The sequence below is a fragment of the Chelonoidis abingdonii genome, chromosome 7, assembly GCF_003597395.2.
Source record: "Chelonoidis abingdonii isolate Lonesome George chromosome 7, CheloAbing_2.0, whole genome shotgun sequence".
Classification (NCBI taxonomy): Eukaryota; Metazoa; Chordata; order Testudines; family Testudinidae; genus Chelonoidis; species Chelonoidis abingdonii.
The window spans coordinates 52,957,931-52,979,632 of record NC_133775.1 but is presented as its reverse complement, the minus strand read 5'-3'; positions in this window follow the sequence as shown (position 1 = coordinate 52,979,632).

Genomic DNA, 21,702 nt, shown 5'->3' with positions numbered 1-21,702 from the left:
ACCATTGGTCTGACCCAGTATAGCCATTCTTATCTACTATTGTCAGACTTCCTATCTTATACAACTGCATGCTTCAGCAAAAAGCTCAAGTTAGGAAGGCAGAGGGTCATGTTTACTCGTCATGGTCATTCAGAGCTCCTGGTCTGTTAGTTGTGCTAAGGTTTCAAAAAGGCCTCCATTTAGCTGCTTTCAGCAATAAGTGTAACAATTGGTATTACAGGTGCAGACAGTGGTCCAGGCTCTGGGCTCTCAGTATCAAAAATCTCCCCCTCCTACAGTGTTGTTGTTCGGGGTTTGAAAACTCTAGGACCATGGTTTTGATAGGTAATCTTCTGTAAATCTGTTCATGTCTTTGATTTTTTTTGTCCTTTCTGTGTTAAAGGTGAATTTGAAATGATATTTTATTAAATTAAAAACTATTTAACAGTTCATGAATACACTTAAATAATACATTTTAAAACAAAGAAAAATCATAATTTCTTTTGAAATTCTGAAGTCTTAAAAGGATCCTCATCAAAGCAAATCTTCATGAGTTGAGATCTTCTTATCTTTCCATTTATTGTGTTCAAATTGTCTCCCAAACAAGTCTAACATTTGAGTTAAACTGAGCAAGAATATGTCTGGTGGGTTAGTTAATATATTTGAAGTTAACTTTGATCATAGTCTCTTCTGTAATGAATTCTCCCTCTAGTTCTGTGATGAAGGCTGCAGTGCAGGCTTTGTATGAAACAATATTTCATAATGGAATTTCCGTTGACCAGACTTGGTGATACAGCATGGCTTATTTTATCTTACAAGCACAATATAATGATTTTTTAAAGAACTCTGGAGACTAAAAGGTTAATTCTTATGCTGTGGAAAGTCTTGTCTTTCCCTGAAATAAATCACTGGAGGTAACTAGAAAAGGTAAGTGTAAATCAATTGTATATTTAAGGTCACTACTTTGTCCCCAAAACTGGGCAGGAGCACAAAGCCCAGGCATTTTATTGTGTGGGAGGAAGGTTTGGAGAGTAAGACTCCTCTCCTCCCCCCCCGGTTTTTTGTCAAAAAAACAAAACAAATAAAAACAACCCCCCACACAATTACACTCACAAAGCTGAAAACTGAACAATTTCAGACAAACAATCAAAAATATTTCAGTTTTGAAGGTGACATTTTTCAGGCTTCATTTGGTTTTGCCTTTGGCCAACTAAGTTTTTATTTTTTTTTATGAAAGCCCAAATTGTTTTAATCAAAAAGTTTTCATGGGAACAAACACATTTCCCATCTAATTGTGGTTCAGACACTGTTGTGATTACACTTGGGAGCGAGTTGAGTTCTTCATAAATACTCACTGAATATGTAAAGTCACTAAGTGGGGAACGCTCACTATGCTAATTCTGGGTTTATTGCTACTTACTGTTGGTTATATTTTGACCGGGTAACAATTAAAAATGTATATGTATGTAGCCTGTTTCTGATTGTCTAGGGTAGTCTCCCTGACAAGATTCTGTGGAATTCACTTTAGCTATGAGGTCTGACTACCCAAAAGGAGGCCGCAGACAACTCTCCAATTACCAAATTCTACAGGGCCACTTCCCTCAGATCCCACTGAAGAATACACTAATGCACCATCTACTCAAGGGAACACTCCCTCACTAAACACTGGAAACAAAATCAAAACATACCCTTAAAAGCCCTGACCAAGGTTTTTCTATCTATTACCAAGAGCCCACAAAACCGGAAATCCTGGACACCCATCATCTCGAGCATTGGCACTCTCAACTGAAGGACTGTCTGGATATGTGGAAACTGCTCTACTTCAGACCCTATGCCACCAGCACTCAGCTATCTCCGTGACACACTGATTTCCTGGAGGAAACATTACAATGCATTCGTCACCTCCAGAAAACACCATCCTAGCCCCACCATGGATGTAGAGCTTCTCTACACAAACATCCGCAACACACCAGATGGAATACAAGCTGTCAGGAACAGTATTCTGATGATGGCCACAGCACCGGCTGCTGAGCTTCTGTGCCTTTATCCTCACACACAAACTATTTTCAAATTTGATGAACAATATATATCTCCAGATCAGCGGCACTGCTATGGGCACCTGCAAAATGGTCCCCACAATATGCATATTTTTATGGGCTTAACCTGGAACATCCGCTTCCTCAGATCTTGTCCACTCACGCCCTCTCTACCTATGCTACATTGATGACCATCTTTATCATCTGGACCCATGGGGAAGGAGACTCTGGAAAAATTCAGCCACAAATTTCAACAGCTTCCACCCACCATCAGCCTCAGCCTGGACCAATCTACTGGGAAGGTCCACTTCCATAAGACACCAACAGTCAAATAAGTGAATGTCACATTTTAACACCCTAATACCGAAAACCTACGACTGCTATGCCTACCTCATGCCTCCAGCTTCCCATCCCTGGCACATCAAAAGAAAGAAACCAACAGGACTCCACTGGCCATCACATACAGTCCCCAGGTAAAACCCCTCCAATGCATCATCAGAGATCTACAACCCATCCTGGACAATGATCCCACACTTTCACAGGCTTGGATGGCAGGCCAGTCCTCGCCCGCAGACAACCTGCCAACCTGAAACATATTCTCACCAGTAACTGCACACCACACCATAACAACTCTAGCTCAGGAACCAATCCATGCAACAAACCTCGATGCCAACTCTGATTGAACTAACCTCGTTATCTCTAGCTTGCTTGCATATATATACCCGCCCCTGGAAATTTGCACTACATGCATCTGACGAAGTGGGTATTCACCCACGAAAGCTCATGCTCCAAAATGTCTGTTAGTCTATAAGGTGCCACAGGATTCTTTGCTGCATTAGCTATGAGAATAGCAGATGTCCTTTTATGTGTTGTGCATCCTGTTTTGTATATTATCTTAGTCTGTGTGATGTTTAATAGATGTTTGTTTGTTTATTATGGACTTAAATTTGTTTGAGTCACCATCTCTGTATGTTTGCTGGTGTGAGCACAGGAATAAGTTAACATTTTTAAAAAAGGTGTTGAAAAACTTTTCTCCTTTGCTGATATGCAAGATGTGCCGTCGGATCTGGTTTCTCCCTGTATCGGCTTGAATTCACAAGCACTTAAGTCTATTTAAATAATTACATCTCTCACAGGGAACAGTGAGAGCTCTACTCTGTTGGTCTGTTAAAAGCCTTTCAGTCTACCTATAGAATCAATTTTTTTCTGTTTATTTTTTCTTTGATCAGTCTTCCATCTGGGCCTGATTCAATTTCCATGGAAGTCAATGGAACGATTCCCATTTACTTTAATGCAAGTTGCATCATGTTCAACATGGGGCCACATTCTCCTGTAATCATATCTGTGAAAGCTCTCTGAACTTGTTGGGTTGTATGGATGTCAATGGGAGCAGTATTAGGCTCATTAATCCTATCCTAATATAGCTAGAGCCTCTTTTTGAAAGCACAGATGTTGCCCAAGTTTGGAAGTGAAGGATATTTGGGGCCTGATCTAATGCCCATTCAATTCATCTGGGCATTAAAGAATATTACCCTAATATTTAAGTTAACAGTTACAAGTGTCTTTGATGGCTACCACTCTTCACATCATAGGCTAACAAACTGAACAGGTAGTTAAATGTTGAGATTTTGTGTATCCATGGCTAACTTTATTAAGTGCCTTACACACTGCAGCTGGGTGTAAATGATTTGACATTACTAGAGCCCTTTGTGGCCGGGCTCTAGTGACATTTTGGAAGTGTGTGTTCTGCAGCACTTTGCAATGATAACAGAGGAACCGAAGTGGTGTGTAAAGAGGTCTGTAGTGTTGGAGAGGGCAGTGCAAGCTGACCCTGTTGGGGAGACAGTCACTTTTCATACTAGACCTGATCTTTCTCTTCCCCTCTTGGTAGGAAACTTTACACTGGAGCATTTTAATTGGAAGTGCTGCTGAAGCCTGCTTTTTAAACTGAACCTGCATAGAGAAATGGCAGAAGCTCAAGGTGAAAACATCTCTCAGACTGTGCAAAAACAGACATTCCAGGATGCTGTTATGTCTGGGACATCAGAAAGGAGAAGAGCTACAGTATGGATCCTTTTGCACGAGAACCCAGCCAACTAGATAAAAATTAAGCAGAACAAGTAGGACCACTTCATGTTTCTTTCCATAACATGCCCTTGTCCCCCACTTCCAGCTGACTCAGGGAAGTGATGACTTACCATTATCTTTGCTGCTAACTGTTCAGACAGGTTATGTATTTGTATAATAATACTAAATCCTATAGCAACTTCAATCTTAAACTAATTTGCAAACAAACCACAGACAAAAAGCAGTGCAGCATCTCTGTAGTGGAATATGGCATCTGTTTTTAACGTATTTCAGCAATAATTCACAACAGTTTGACTGAAAGCGAATGGAAATCCTGTATGCAAGCTGAACTTGAAGAGGCAAACTACAATTTTCCAAGTTGCCATTTAGATAGGACACCAGAGTTAACACCCACAATTCAAAAGGGCTTTGAAATCCAAATTCAAGGAGATTGGAAGTAACTTCCTAACTCCAAGATCTCTAAAGATCCAATAGGTTTATTGTCTATTCTGTTTAAAAATTGAGCAGTGCCTAGTGAATAGGTGACTTTTACACCTTTTATGAAGACTGCTTAGGACAACAGTGTTTTTTCTGTCTTGAGGTTCCACAGAGCTCGCACCCCACAGAAGTACCAGTGTAAATCATTGAATGTGAGATCCTTAGCTGATTTAGTTAAGATTAGAATGGTTTGATTTTCAAAGGTGCTGTGAACCCACTAATCCCATTAACATGAGTGAGAGCCACATGAGCTCTGTACCTTTGGAAAATCAGGTGACTTATTTGGTCTCTAAATATGGATTTAGGAACCTAACTCTAAGTATTCAAGTTTGAAAGTTTTGGGCTATAGCTATAGAGAATATTTCTTATCTTTTTTTTTTTTTTGTACATGTGTCTTTAAGGGAATAAGAACATGCTAAAATAAACTTAGAAATAGTGACTTTGGAACTGTGTAATAAGCTCCCTTTAGCCTTTGCAGACAGAAGAGGGGTTTTTGATCTGCTGGGTCTTCAGTATATCTGAACAGAGTAATGCACGAAGTCCTTTCAGGTTCAGCGAGTTAGATTTTTTTTTCTTTTGAATGCTCTGTCTTTGGCATATCCTCATGAAAACAATACATTGCCTTCAAATCCCTTAACTTTTAGTAGCGCTGTACTTTGAGATTGCCTCTCTTGGGATCTGTGTTACCCAGGGAAGCAGAGAATTAATAAAAAATAAACAGCCTTAGTTTAGCCTGGCACAGTAGAATGTTTCTGTGGCAAAGGACATTTTAGAGTTGGTTTAGTGTAGTTTGGGGATAAAATATTCAATAAAATATATAGCATCTGAACCATCTTTAACTTTTGGCAGTTCAGATAACAGAGTGTTTCTCCTGCTATTCTTTTGGTATCAGTTTTTATTCTGTCCTTTTTGTTTTTTCTTTCTGGCAGTCTATATCTCCTTCTACTCTGTCACTTGCTCTTTGTTTTTGGTTTCGTCAATCCTCTGAATTTAAGTTCATTTCAATCTATTTTGTCATTTGATGAAGGGGATGTGGCAGTTTGTTTTAGAGGACAAAGATGTTTAAGGGGGTATGGTCATAAGGTGAGATCCGAAGCCTGGTGGAGTCTTTGTATTGACTTTGATGGACTTTGGATCAGTCCCACAGCCTGCACGGTTCAATGATGGTAAGGATGTATAGTCTGGCTTCTAGGGGCTTGGCAGGAAATGATGGCCTTTTCCTTCTGGTCCTTATGGCAATGATGCAAACCCTGTTTCTAGACATCTCTAGATAATTAGCTCTTTCTAATTGTTACAAGGCTTGAGGTAAAGATACTAAAGATGAGCAGAATCATCAGCAGAAGAAGCAGATATCACTTCCAGTCAACTCCCCTACCATAACTGTTTTTTGGGTTGTTTTTTTTTAATGGTGCTATGCATACTTGCGTGCTTTAAATTGGACTGAAGCAATCTGGATTTATCTATACCATAGGGGTAATAAGATGACTAGGATTTGTTGTAATTGAGGACAGATTACTTTAGATCTCAAAATCATTATTCCTCTTTATGAATATAGTGAGCCATTCAATCCAAGAAGGAATATTTTCATTTTAATTAATTGTGTGAATATGGCATTAACTTTTCTTTTAACCTCTTTTCCCTAATTAAAGATTGTGGCTTTATGTAGAGAGGATAGATGAAGAAGTGCAAACAGTGTGCAACAAAGTTCAGCAAAGAAAAAATACTGTAATTATTGCTGCAAAAGAGCATTTCTCTTTCAGGTTTCTTATTCATTTGGATTTTGAGATTATTATATGCTCTAGAAGAGATTATGCATTTCATTTAATTTGTAAAGGATTTTCTGTCACTGGAAGTTTTTAAATCAAGATTGGATGTGTTTCTAAAATTCAAACAGGAATTGTTTGGGGGAAGTTCTATGGTCTCTGTTATGCAAGAGGTTAACCTAGATGAACACAGGTGTCCTTTCTGGCCTAAGAATCTATGAATCATTTTAAGTCCTGGTGCTGAAGCAAAATTGTTCTGCTTCCATCCAAACTATTAATTTATACTTGTGTATATTTTACATCATTAATTAGTTTAGATAATTGCAGAGAACAAAGGTGAGTATTGTCCTTTGTATATCGTATGAGTTTACCTGCGAACAAAAAAGCATGTTACTGTACCTGTACAATGTTTGGTACCCTGTAATGTTTGGCTTGCTTGCTTGGATATAACCCATAAACTACTATGCCTAAGAAAACTATTTTTGGTCACAGAGATAGACAAGGGCAGAACAGATTTTATGGATATTAGCTCAGCATCTAAAAAGAATTGTATTTCACAGAGTAGTAATAATTTCTGTAGGTTCTAACTCCAATACATTCAAATATATTTATTTGTAATAGCTCTGTAGTAACTCCCAAAAATGTTGCAGACGCCATTAAAAAAAACTAGAGTATATCTTAAAATGAATGGTCCAATTCCTCATTTGGTGAAAACTAGTGTAGTTTGAATGCTGATTTATGCCATTTGGGAATCTGGCCCCGTACATGTACACCCTCATGCTTTAGCTGGTTCTAGCCCATATGTAGCAGAGGTGAAATCCTGGCTCCATTTAAGTCAGTGGGAATGCTTTCACCACCCAACCCTTACAGAGGTCCTGCTGTCATAAACAGATAGCTAAGGGTTAATGTTTCTTTTACCTGTAAAGGGTTAACAAAGGGAACCAAACACCTGACCAGAGGACCAATCAGGAAACCGGATTTTCAAAAGTGAGGGAGGGAACTTGGTGGTTTTTTGTCTTGTTCTGCCTGTTTGTTCTCTCGCTATGAGGGAAGAGCTTTTTTTCTATCTCCAAGCTTCTTTCTACCCTTCTGTTCCAAGTTTGAGTACAAAAGGAAGAGCAATAGAGTATATTGTAATTTTGGATTTACATGTGTGGAGTTGCGGGAGTGTTTCAAAATGGGATTTTTGATCAGACTCTTATTCATATTCTTATAGCAGACCGTATTGTCATCCTTGATACTAAAGAGTTTATATTCTTATGTCTTTCTCTTTTTTATATAAGCTTTTTTAATCTGTTGAGTTTTTCCTCAGGATAAGCCGGCAGCAACAGGGAATTGTGGAGGGGGAAAGAGAGATATAACATCTGTGTCCTTGTTGAGTTTGTCTCTTTGTGGAAAGAGGGGACAGCCTTCTGGTAATGTGATGTAAAGAGATTTGCCATCAATACTCCAATTAGCCCCCAGAGAGGAAAGTCTGGGTGGAGAGGGAGGGGGAAGGAATGGAGTATTTCTTGCCGTCAGACTCAGAGCTTCTGGGTCTTGGGGGTCTCTCCAGGGAAGGTTTGGGGAGACCAGAGGGGGCCAAAACCCTGGAAATTTTGGATGATGGCAGCGAGATAAGATCCAAGCTGGTAATTAAGCTTGGAGGTTCATGCTAAGCACCCAGATTTTGGATGCTAAGGTCCAGATTTGGGACAGAAGCTTATGATACCTGCTCATGTGGATACCTCATGCACAGGAGTAAGGGGTTGCTCATGAATCCTTACTCTCCAGTTTAGGCTCTGTGCCAACAGCATTGTGCAGATAATCAGATTAATTTATTTTGGATTCTCATTTTAAAACCATTTTTATAACCATGTGGACAGTTTGCAAGTGAGTTAATATAATATCATTGGTAATTTACTTCATATTGTAATTATTCATTCTAAGACATATGACTACTTGGCAGGACATACTGTTGTGGTTAAGAAATTTTACTTTTGATGAATAATCCACAAATATAATTTTCTTCCCAAGGTCAAGGTAGAAAATGATTAATGTCTCTCTGGACATTATTCAAAGAATTTTCCCATATCACTGTAACAGTACAATAGAATTTAAAGGGACAGATCCTGAGCTGGTGTAAGTAGGTACAGCTCCTTTGAAGTTAGTCAAGCTATGAGATTGTGTAAATAAACATTGATATGTGTGTTAGCCAGCTGCGAGTGCAAACACCCAATTGAGGTGTGCACGTGGGATAAAGATGTATTCAAATTAGATGTGTGATCTGTGTATATGTATCTTGCTTTTTATAAATCATCCCATTACAAGAAGGTTGTGGTGGAATCTTGGCCCCGCTGAAGCTGATGACAGGAATCCCACTGAATTCAATGAGGGCAGCATTCTATTGAAGACACCTTTACAATTTCACCCTCTCTTTAATAATTTGCTTCTTGGCCACAAATATTTTCTTATATTTCCCCTTTTCTTATTTTCCCCTACTACACTGAGTTTTCCCATTCTCTGTGCAGATTATAGCCTAAAGTCCAATGCTAACCATTTTCCTCCTTCCTCTGGTTATTGTCATGTCAGGGAGTGCAAATAGCATAGCAGCTGTATTTTCACTCAATGGAAAGTGACATGCTGTTGATTAGGATTTATTGCTAATGTGCTTTGATGAATGTTTGGAAGGCTGATATTGTTTTACTTTTTCATTTTTGGACACTTCTTATTTTGGTTTCATCATTGCCATTTCCCTTACTGCCTGGACTCAATGTGTGCTGTTAATAATGTGTCAGTCTCAGAGATTAGGAGGAAAAACTATACTTTTCCTGAAAACCAGTTAGGAAAAAAATGATTTATAACACTCTTTAGAATACGCAATTATATTTTTATTGAATTGTTCGTTATCTATGGAAAAATAAAGTAAAGTGTTCAAATTTCTCTTGTTTCAAATTGGTTAATGTGGAATCATAAGTTAGAGAGGGAAGAAAGCCCAATTAGGTTATCCAGCCTGTCTCCCTGTAAAAGTAGAAATGTTCCCGGTTGTGTTGTTTCTAGTACTTTTTCTAATCTAGTTTTAAGTTTCCCAAATGATTGTGTTTTGGAAAATTGTCACAGCCTAATGCATTTCACTGTCTAGAATATTACCTAGCTATTCAACCTAAATTATTCTTTAATTAATTTCATCCCATCACTCATATCAAGTTTTACCTCTGTGCATCACATAATTCATTGTCCTTCTTAGGGCTCAGTTCATCCTTGTCTTGCACCTGGTGTAGCTTTTTACATCAGTCAAAACAAGGTGATTCGGAAGTGCTTTACACTCACTTTGCACTGATGTGTAAATGACTACACAAAGTGCAGTGCAATGATGAATTGAACCAGTGGGGCGTATGCCCTTCAAATATATGTAGATTTAGCTGAGCTATACCTGCTTTTCTCTTTTAGGCCCCAATTTAGCAAAACACTTAAGCAGTGCTTAAATCTGAATGTGTGAGTAGTCTGACTGGCTATTGATTTCAATGGGCCTTAGTTTTCCCTCCATAAATAAGTCCTCCCAACCTTCCACCAATTTTTGTTGCTCTTCTCTTTATTCCTTCCAATTGTTCAGCCTCTCTTTGGTAACATGGTGCTTAGAGAACGGAATGTAGTATTCCAGGCACTAACGTATCCACACAGAGATGTACTGGTTCCCTGTTCACGTTATCCTTTGAATATGTAGCCCAAACTGCTGCTAGCCTTTTGCAGCTAAATCACATTGTAGGCTAATGTCTAACTGATTGTCTGTTATCACTAGTTGGTCTCCTTCCATATTACTTCTTCTCAGGTTTCTCCCTTGTGTTGAGGATGCATGTTCAGAATTTGTTTTCACCATCTGCATTAGCTTGCATATGTCCAAATTGTATCTCATTTTCCTATTTTCTGCCCATGATTCTAATCTCTGTTTTCATGGTGTTAATAATGCATCCAAATCTAGCATCATTTGCCAGTTTCATTAATGTGCTGTTACTCCTCCTTCCAGATCATAAAGGAAGATGTTAAAAAAAAAAAAAGGCTATTACTAACTTTGATCTGGGAGATACCCCACCAGGTGCTCCATCTGTCAACACAGTACATTGATATTCATAACAACTCTTTGTTTACATTCTTTTAGACAATGTTTAGTCCATATGTTCTTGCTTCCGTCCAAGACACTTTGAATTAACTTTTCAATTAAGCTTTCATGAAACACTGTAAATCCTTCTTTAAATTATATGCTTTATTAAAATAATCATCTGTGGATACAAAGAAACTTTTCAGGAAACCATTACAGTATATAAATCAGTTCTTTTGATACAAGATATCACTTGTAAATTTATAATGCGTATTACTAGAGGTGAGCTTGAATCAAAACCCCAGATCCAAATGTTTCTGAACTTGTTAGAGCTACAGTGATCTAGGAGCTAAATTTTTCTGCTCAAGCCCATCTTTTCATAGTGATAAGGTTAATAGAATATTTGAGTCACATCGTAATGTGGATAAAACTATCTTTTCAGAGACGGTCCCATCATTTGCAAAGTCTGCAATTAAAAATCTTGACCAGTCAAATATTATAAAAATATCTCTCTAAATTTGGCTTCATGGTGTAAATCCAGTTTCCGATTTCAACAGTTGTTCATACTTGTTTCCAGTATTGTTCCTCAGCGTAGGGGTCATTTGTGGAGTTCTCATGTATGGTGACCTCATTCAAATGACATCCCATTCTTATAATGACTACAAGCTTATCTTCAAACTCTAAACCAAAAGCTCTGTAGAGATGGATAAATCTAAATAAGGTGAGATTGACTGCATCACAATTACTATTGCTAGTAAAAGAAATTACTGGGAAGTCCATTCTATATTTGTAAATCAAACTATGACACATAAATACAAAAGTGTGAAAATAAAGAATAGTATGGTACATGTGCAAACATATCACTTGTCAGGTAATGTATTTTATCTAGATAGCAAATTGTGCAGAGAGAGAGCCCAGCCAGAGATGTGCCAACATGACTCTTCAGAAGAGTTGAACAACACACAACTGGTTATGGGAAGAAATGTCTTTTCTACCACTGTGGTGCAAAATTATCTAAAAAAGTCATACTTGAAGAGTGAAATGCCAAAGGGAAGAATTACAGTGACAATAACTATGTAGTATTGAACACAAGATATAAAATATAGTCAGGGTTGGTTGAAAATTCTGTCACTGAGTTGCAATTATTTTGTTTTGTTTTGTTTTTATTGCAAAACCTGAGATATCTTAATTCTGAAATACCACCATGGCACCTCATGAGAGCTCTAATTCAAATGCATGGGCAACCATAACTAGTTTGCAGAAGTTTGCGTCAAGTCATTGCTCTTCAATGGGATGTCAGACCATGAAGCAACCTTAACTCTCTATTAACATAATTTTTTGCCATTGAATTTCCTAGTTTTTTTTTTAAAACAGGAAAAGATATATTGTTGGTAGGAGATAGTAGTCATTTAGGCAGTTGTACATATCCTCTCCCACAATTTGCATACTGAGCTGTATCAGTCTGTAGCCAGTAATGCTCATGTCATGGTGTACTCCTTGCTCACCCACTAACTTCTGCAACCTTGTTATCCGGAATTGCTGAGAATTCACACTTTGGCAATGCTGGATGTGCACATATTTCTTTTTTCCTCGGCAGTCAAGGTACCTGTTCTGTCAGTGCCAAACCTCTGCACTAAGTGTTTTTGAAAATACCACATTAATTTACCCTGAGATCAGGAAGTGACCACTTGCCTCCACTCCCTGCTCCCTAGAGAGAGTAAAATACGCATTTTCTCAAACCACCAGCTTGTCTGTCACCCATTCTCATTACCCAACTTCTCTGCAGCAGCATCTCCTCTTCCCATTCCTCTTCCCCATCGCCCTCCCACACACAAAGTTCTGTGTCTCTGTCTCTTGTCTACCTGATATAACAAAATTTTTGGTCAAACTGTCTGCTGACTATTCTGTGTGTTCACAGTAAACCTCCCCATAAAATAAAAACATATTCTATTATAGCAGACACAACTTGTAGGAAGCAACATGAGTTATTAAATCTTTATTATACAGGCATACAAGGATTCAGACTGGAAACATCAGTGTTGGCGTGTTCACCATAGGCATTGGTGTTGGCACATTACCTCAAACTACCCACACAAACATAATATGGCTGCATAGATACCTTCTGAGAGGTTTTTTTTCTCATTTGTTACATACATACTATGATCATTCCAGAATGTACATCTATGCAAGCAAAGAAGTGAACATGTTCTTAGATACCATTCACAACTTGGATCCCCCAAAATTTAGTGGGAATCATGAGCTTCCTGGGGTAAAAAATGACCGACTGAGACCATTTTGACCCACATCATAGCAGTAGTTTGATCTCTAGTTCTGTGGAAAAACTAAACATTAAAGAAAACAAACAAACAAACAAAAAAACACCTAGAAACTTGTTGGAAAAAAGGCTATTTTTTTCAGGGTTTATATCTCAGGAACCTCTGGCTCAAATGGTCTGCAGCCCCAAACCCCTCAGCTCTTATTATCCCACTTCATTGGCCCCCAATCCCACTCATTTCACAGGAAGCATTCACATGTCTAATCCCCTCCCCCAAGACTTTGATTATATTCCCTCCACAATAAAATTGCCTTCTCAAATTGTAGCAACCTCCATCCACTCAGTCCAAAACTCCTGTTGTCTTAGGTGGGGGACTTGTGACTAATTTATCCTTAGTTAGTTAATTAAAGGGTGATTTCAGATACATCAATCTCATGAGGTCTGTGACTTATCCAGTCATTAGTATCCCCTTAATTTAACAGTATAAGGCAGCAGAAGGAACCATTTTGGGGAGACTGGAAACTTGAGAACTCCTTAGTCAAATGTCCCCATACTTGGATCACCTTGCACCCCCTTGAGGCATGTCAAACTTCAAAGCAATCCAAGTAACTGTTTGGGTTTTAGAGCACTTACAGTAGTTGGGCTTTAAAACATATAAAATGGCAGGAAAGGAAATCCTCTAGCTGTTTTTCTGTATTGGCACATGCACACTGTAAAAACGTACATTTTCTTAAATATTATTCTCAGTTTGGGTCTCCCAAAGATTTAGTGGATGCTGTTCACTATCTTGTGTAAAACTCTACAAATTGAGGCCATTTTGACCTGCATCACATCAATAGTTTGATCTCTAGCTCTGTGCAAAAAAAAAAAAATTACCTAGAAACCTTTGAAAAATGTCTTTTTTTTTTTAGTGTGTATATCTCCCCAAACCGTGGAATAAATTATTCCAAATTTGGATCACTAACGCTACACTTCAGCCTCCTAAGACGCATCAAATTTGAAAGGTCTCCAACAAAACATATCAACATTTCTAAGTCCTCTAAAATTGATATTTTAAATAGAAGTCATGATGCAACCTTAATTATAGTGGCACTGTTGCATCACTATAATGTATAAATAGGGCAAACTTCTGATCTTGTTTACACTGGTGCAACTTCACTGAAATGAATGATAGGGCACCAGTGTAGCTGACAGCACCTATGTGTATAAATACTGTAAGATGTACATTTTGTAGTATTAAAACAGGTCAAACTATTTACTAAAGAACACCCCAAGACTCATTACAGTACAACAATAGAGTCATTGCATAGCCGATGATTTTATCAAATAGTTTATGTTTTTCAAAATTGTGGAGTCTGATTCCACAGCCCTTACCCACTGGGTCCCTAATCCAACAAAAGCATTTAAGCATGTGCTTACCTTTAAGTATATGCTTAAGTATATTCCTATTCAGCAAAGCACTCAAGCCTGTGTTTCACTTTAAGCATATAAATGAATCCCATAGACTTCATTTTTCCCAAATGTTTTAATTTAATTAAACATGTATTTTTCCTAGATTACTTGTTTTTGGGCAGTCAGAACAATGGAACAGAAAGGATTGCTCAATGTCAGTAGCTCTAACTGAGAGCATAACAATAGCTTGGCTTCGTATGTTGCACAACAGAGCCAATAACGATCATAAACATTTTATAGAACCAAAATGTGAAAAGATCCTTTTTTTATTGGCTGTTAACAGGCAATGCCATATTTAATATTACATCGGAGAGCTTGCTTTCAGTCACAGTTCAGTCGTATATGTCTACCTTTCAACCTTGATGCAAGATTAATGGCTTCTTATAAAGCTCAGTCATGGATGAGTCTTGGAAAGACATAAGGGACCATTTTTATCTTGCTGGAATCTACATCTAGGTGGATAAATTAACTGAAAACCTAATGCATCAGTGCTATAGTTCTTGATGGTCTGAAACAATCTGTAAGATGTTAAAAATCACATTGGAAACTTTAAAAAAATAGAATACTTTTAAATCCAATTCATAACCTTGGTTGTGTGTCACTAGTGTACCTTTCATCTTGAAAATAGTTTTAAAAACATATATTATTCTCTCCTAAATAGCCAGTTTTGCTTCATGATGTCAGCAGCCTAATCTGACCTCTAAATTTAACAGGCATTTCTTATTATATTTCTAAATCACACAGTTGTCTCTCTTCACTTATTGTCACTGAAATGCCATTTGTGGAAGGAGAAAACTTCACTTATTCACTTATTGTAACTGAAATTCATGAGCTTTATAAATCTGTTTTTTATGTTTCAGAGCTTGAAAATACAAGGAATTTATTTCTGTATGAGTTACAAAAGCCTCCAAAGGCCTGATCCAGCTCCCATTAAGGACAGTGAAAAGTCTCCTACAGACTTCTGTGGGAGTTAGACCAAGCTCTAAAAGATAAGGGGCTATCTTGAGAGTCAGGATCTTGCAGTTCCATTTGTGGCTCTGCCACTAAGCCAAGATGTAGTCTTGGGCAAATCATGTAGGGTTGGATTCTATCACCCTTCATTAATGCTGAGTTGCATCTTATTCCTTAATTAGTCTCTCTGACCAAAGACGTGGCCCTTGATCTTTCAGTTTAACCTTTTGAAAATGGGTATAACACTGAACTAAAATACCAGACAGCCCTAGTCAGAGATTTCCTTAATGCTGGTAAAATACTTGGCGAGCCTTAGGTGAAAGGTGCTCTATAAACTGAAAGCCAACTCATGTCCCCTTTTTATCAGTCACAACAGAAGGCCAGAGAGTGAATGAGCCACGGTCCACATTAGCTGCTCCTTTTCGAGTATGATTGAATACATTGGTGGGACAGCATGGAGAAGGTGGCAGTACAGTTGCCTGTTCTCTCTCTATTCTGTAGCTATGTAGGGAATGTCAGTCTCTATTGCTGTCAGCTCTAACATTTTTCTTAAGCATTTGAAAGAGAATTTTAAAGTCTTTATTACAAATACCGTTAACCAAATACCTGTTGACAAAAATACGAAGATGAAGAGTGTGTAAATTGCTCCCACGAGCAACTGCCCTAAATTCATCAGTACAGAGGTGCTAGGAGGTAAGGTCAAGTACATTTGGGCTTGGTCAGTCTCTGTGGGTTTTTGTGCTTGTTAATCATTATATTCTTCTGGGTAAATCTCACCTTATTTGTGTCTACTTGAGCCCTAAAAGGATTTTAAAATAGCTTGAATGAAAAGAGATAAGAGGTAGTAATGTAGGGATGGAAATCAAACCACGGCATGATAAATTTAGTGGTTTGGCATGTCTATTTTAGACTCTTAATTATTTTCACTTTCTTTTTAAAGAAATGACCTGCTATCTATTATGCAAGGATGGTTCCATGTACCTCGGTGTGGGGGACATAATTATCTAGAAGAATTAAACTGAATTGCTGATATACAGACTAGACTGCAATCAGAATTTGATTGCATATACCACCATTTTTAAAGAACAACCGTGTGTTTAAACTTCAGAAATTGCAATACAATGTGTCCTTGGATCAAGGAGACTTATGCTTTGTTAAGTAAGGGACAAGTTCTGCCCTCGTTTACGTGCATGAAACTTTCATTGATTATGATTGCCTATTTTCTTATACCCCAACTTCTATAGAATAGATAAGCAAGGGCATAATTTGGCTCTGAAACAACAGCTAATAAAAGTGCTTAGTTATTTATACTTGTGGTCTGATTTAGGTATTTTCAGTACGGATAAGGAAATGTTGTAAAGGGATGAAGGTTGTTCATTAGAAGATTAAAAGAACTATGTGAACACAGACCTGTGAGGGTGGGGTAGGGAGTAGAATCCCATGCAAAGATACAGAGCTGTTTCCCTGACTCTCACGGGCAGCCCTGTTTGGGTGGGTCTCATTAGTTCCAATTAACAGGATCAAAAGGCTTGTTGTCTCTTTGTGGTAAGGTATATATAGAGAGGGATAGGAAGTCCTTTAGACCAGAGTCCTGAGGATAACCTTCCTGGCAAAATATTTAGGTATGGTCTGTAATGACCTGTTTAGAAGTATAATTCCCACCTCAGGGTGTTGTGGCTTATGACCCAAATAAAGGCAAAGCCCAGGAACGGATGAGCTTGGGCAAGTGTCTGTTATGTATATGGGATAGGAATGTCAAAAGTGTTCAGGATAGGCCTAACTTTGCTTCAATTAAAGTGAATGGCAGAAGATTTAGGTCAAAACTTTTGAAAATTCCACTGATGAGGTTTACAAACACCTCTCTAAGGCCTAGGTAGGGGAAAGACTGGGTCAATAGTAGGCCAGGAAAGTGCCACCCCTCAGGCACTGCTGAGCATGCTCCTGGGGAAAGGAGTAGTATAAAAAAAGCTCCAGTAGACCAGGCAGGGTGGAGGGAGAGAAGCCATTTCCAGGAGAAATGCTGCCTGGAGACAGGAGGAGAAGCTGAAGACATTGCTCCAGAGGCTAGGAGAGCCACATGAGGGGAACCAAACAGTATGCATTGGCACTCAGACCCTGTGGGTTTGGAGCAAAGGACTATAATCAAACAGCAGCCACGCCTCAAACAGAGACATTGGGTGGGGTAGGCAGTGGCCCAGGGAAAGGTGAACAGGAAGTGGGCCAAGCGTAGGCCAGCCCACATTGTCACACTTTGAGGACCCTGGTGGAGCAAGAGGGCCTGAGTCCCCTTATCCTCCTCAGATTCCCTTATGCCTAGTGCCATGGGCAGGATCAGGGGTTTATCAACCAGGAATCTGATCAAGTTGAACTCCATCCATGGGTCCTGGACATACTGCATGAAAAGAGAGATTGGGGCAGCAGGCCTTGACTAGTAGGCTTGCTGACTGAACCAGCATCCCTGCTACACCTTCCATTCATTTTTTAAAAACACTCATTTTTAAAAGAGGGCTTCTGGTGGTGCAAAATCCACAAAGATTAGGGATTGTCTGGGTCAGTAACCTTCCCTTCACTGGGACTTTCAAGGCAAATTTGGCTACAGCAACAAGGAGATGCAATGATTCAGGGCATTCTCTGAGCTCCCTCTATAGGTGAGTGTTATTGTGACCATGTGTGGAGCTGGCAAGACAGTCTTTACGAGGAAGGCTGTAATGGACAGTGGCACCTATGTCTGCCTAAGTCAGGGTGTCAGATTTGGCTTGACATAAACCACTCTACCAGCAGCTACCCATATCTGACTAACAGAACTTCTCTCTTCCCTGTAGTCCAGTCTTTTCTTTGTGTTTGGGGAACATTGATTTAACAAAACCACAGCTTTGTAAGTGGGCTGAAAACATTTTGTTTGCACTAGTGATGGCTGGAAAACAGAAATCCGTTCCCCTGGGAAAAATCCTCACATTTTTGAAAACCCTGAGGAAAAATCCTAACTATATCACTTGCCATGGGGTGCAAGTTAACATCTGAAATAATTCCATAATCATGGCAGTCTCCTATAGATCTTCTATCTGAAATTAGCTGGCCTCAATCTGTGGAAATCCCCAAGTACCAGCTGCTTTGCCTTTGGAGATATCTACCTGGAGTTCATGGAATTTGCACCTTTCTGTGTCTGGGGGCAAGACTTTATCTTAATGAGCTGTTTTTTTGTTAAATGACTTTAGTGCATGTGAAAGGTGCCAGTCTCTGTGACATCTCTGGAGACTGAAGTCCTCCATTTAGCCATGGGACAGGAAGATCATGGGAATTAATAGTGAAGGATAGGCGTACATGCCTGCTTGTGGCTCAGAAATGGGATATTTGCCTAATAACTTTACAGCTATTCTCCTCTGAATCTAAGTAATAGTCTAAACCTGATGGTGCAATCCCTGAAGAACCAGTCTGTGGGGAAGACTTTTTGTGTACTATCACCTTACACATGAACTCCTTTGACAGTATTATAGGAGTAAATGTTCACACTAGAGAAATCCAAGGACATGTCTACCTTAGCATTTATGTTGGCAAAACTTTTGTTGTTCAGGGTGTGGGGGAAAAAACACACACACACCCTTGATCGACATAAAACTTGCTGGCATAAGAGCTAGTGTGCACAGTGCTATATGGTGGGAGACGCTTTCCCGCTAACATAGCTACTGCCGCTTGTTGAGTTGGTTTTATTAGGTTGACAGGAGAGCTCTATCCTGTTGGCATAATGCAGCTACACGAGTGCTCTGACACCAGCACAGCTGTATTGGTATGACTGTGCTGCTCTAAGCTTGTAAGTGTATACATGGCCTAAGATTGTCTGCAAATAGGTGGCTTAATTCTGCATGTACAATTATTCATATCTCTAAATACTTAATTGGAAATCACTGTCCTGTATCTAGGCATGACTATCACTGTGTCAATAAATAATGGTAGGCACAAAATTGTGCTTGCAATTTTGTGGATGCAAGAGGAAGTTAAACAGGCTGCTCTCAAAATTCAGCTATATGTGAACGCAAGTTAAGTTCAGCATAGTACTCTATTACATACGTATTATTGACTAGCCAAATATATTCAAAGATCCCAAGATTACCCATCATTACTTTGTAATAGTCAAAATCTAATTTAATTCTGATTTCCACTAATATTCTGGAGATATCCGTCTAACAGATCACCTTTCAAATTATTTTTTCTATTCTTAATTACAGACAACATAGTCTGCCCAACTAGGAAATTGGCCAAATGAAGCTTAAACATTTGACTTTCTGGAATATTTAATGCCAAATATATAAATGACCTCTGAATGAACCAAAGACAAGCTTGCAAACAAGATGTTTTATCAGGTAAAACCATTGATTTTAACCTTGAGCAAATAATAAAGCAAGGACAGTTCCCTTTATCAGCAAAAGTGGAAGTCTCATCTATCAGCTCTGGATTTATGGTGCTTATAAGTGAAGTGTGACAGTGATAATGTGACAGTGATAATGTGCAAGACTTTCTGCTGTAAATCGCCTGATCTCTTAGGTATAGGGATCTTGTAGAGCACTACAGGCAATTTTGATGGATTTCTCTGGCTAGCTACATTCTTCAGTAAGCACTAGGGAGCTTCTTCAGCTGTTACTGCTTGACAGCTCCTCACTTTGTCGAGTTCTTCCTTGTGTGCAGTGAACAAAGCAGATGAAACTGTCAAGCAATAAAAAAGAGAGCACCCTTCATTTCAAGGAGATTTTACTGTTTATAAAGCTGACTTGACACCTGCCTTGATATGGTTTATAGGGATAATTTTATAACTCACCAAGGTCTGGTTCCCTCTCCTCACCCAAAAAACCCAGCTCAGATTTTTTTGTACATAATCAAAATACGATACTTAAATCCAACAATGAAATACATGGTGATTCCTGCTCCCTCGTCCACTGCTGAATTATACTTCGGGGAATCTGTTAAGACTTTACAATTGTGTTAGATACTTAAAGCTCGATCCGCAACTGGTATAAATCAGCATAGCTCCATGACTTCAAGATTAGACCCTATCAAGCTGGGCACTGTACAAATACAGGAAAGACAATTCCTGTCCTAAAAAAACTAGTGTAAAAGACACAAGAACAATCAAAGGGTTGAGAGGAAAGACTGTTCATTACTTAGTGCGCTAGCTTAGAACTTGGGAGACCTGTGTTTGTTCCCCTGCTCTGCCACTGACTTCCTGTGTGACTTAGGCAAGTCATTTAATCTTTCTGGATCTCAGTTTCTCATCTATAAAATGGGCATAATAGCATTTCCCTATCTAACAGGGGTATATAGTGAAGATAAGTTCATTAAAGTTGGTGCAGGGGTTTCATACTATGGTAATAGGGGCCATATAAGTACCTAAAATAGAATACAAAATAAGTTTACTGCATTGATGACTGGCACAGACTTGTTATATTTTTTGTGGCAAATATTATGCAATTGGGGATCAGTAGCACTACACTAATTTACATCAGCCAAGACCCTAACCCAGGGTTAGTGGGAATGGCGAGAATTGGGAAGCTAGTAAGAATAAGGGACTAGAAAAAGAAGAGAGGGGGAAAGTGCACAATTACAGCTTGCCGCACGCCTGACCAGGATTAGCCTCGTTAGGATTTTTGTTGGCCTTATGGCAGACATGAGTCTTAAGGGGATTTGAGGGAGGTGTCCTGGTATTTAATTGTGCCTTGCTACTATACAATGTTCACTGCCATTAATGTTATGGGAAATAGCTACAGTGCTTGTAAGTAGAGTAAAGAATGCAACATGTGTTTATGCAAGAGTTAGAGCAAAAATTACATTGTTTTTAAACTTACTTTTTAATCTTAGTCTTAACCTTGTCGTCCCTAGATGCAACATTTTATATTAGCCAAAGTCAACTGCTTCTATGAGATACTATATTTTATTAAAAATCAGGAGATACTTTCCTATATTTGTTAGCGTTAGTCATAAAATTCATATTAGAAATAGCACACAAATGAGTTCCTTATCCATAAAGCCATTGAAACATAACATGACATTTATTACCTGTGGTTCATAATGAGACTCACATGCTTTTGTATACCCATTTATTTCAGTCACTGCATGTGATTATTTTGAGACAAGCTGGCCCTCTACTTACGGACTGAGGTTTTAAAATTAAATTTTTCCTCTCTCCACTCCACCACTTTTCAAAAGGTGTCATTTCAGATAGAATATTTCATCTAAAACCCTGGTTTTGCAAGGATATTCTATTTGGGGAAAGCGTCACTGTCTATTGATTTGGATTTCAGTTTTTATCTCATTTACAGTTGGAGTAATTTATAGAATCCATCATTATCGCTCCCTTACAGAGTTTTAGTTACTGAAGCATTTATCTGTAAATCCATTTGTGCACTTTCACTCTTCTAAATAAATGTGATGAAGATCAGAATAGTATTTACTTTAAAAAAAAAATAAACTTCAGATTTAAAGGTGACTATGTCACAAAAATCAGCTCCAGATATGACCAGGTCTGGGGTTAATCAATCACTGATCATTATTATTTGTTTGAATCCAAGATTTTGCCTTGAAACCTGCACCCATCTAAGGACAAATTGCACAATTTGG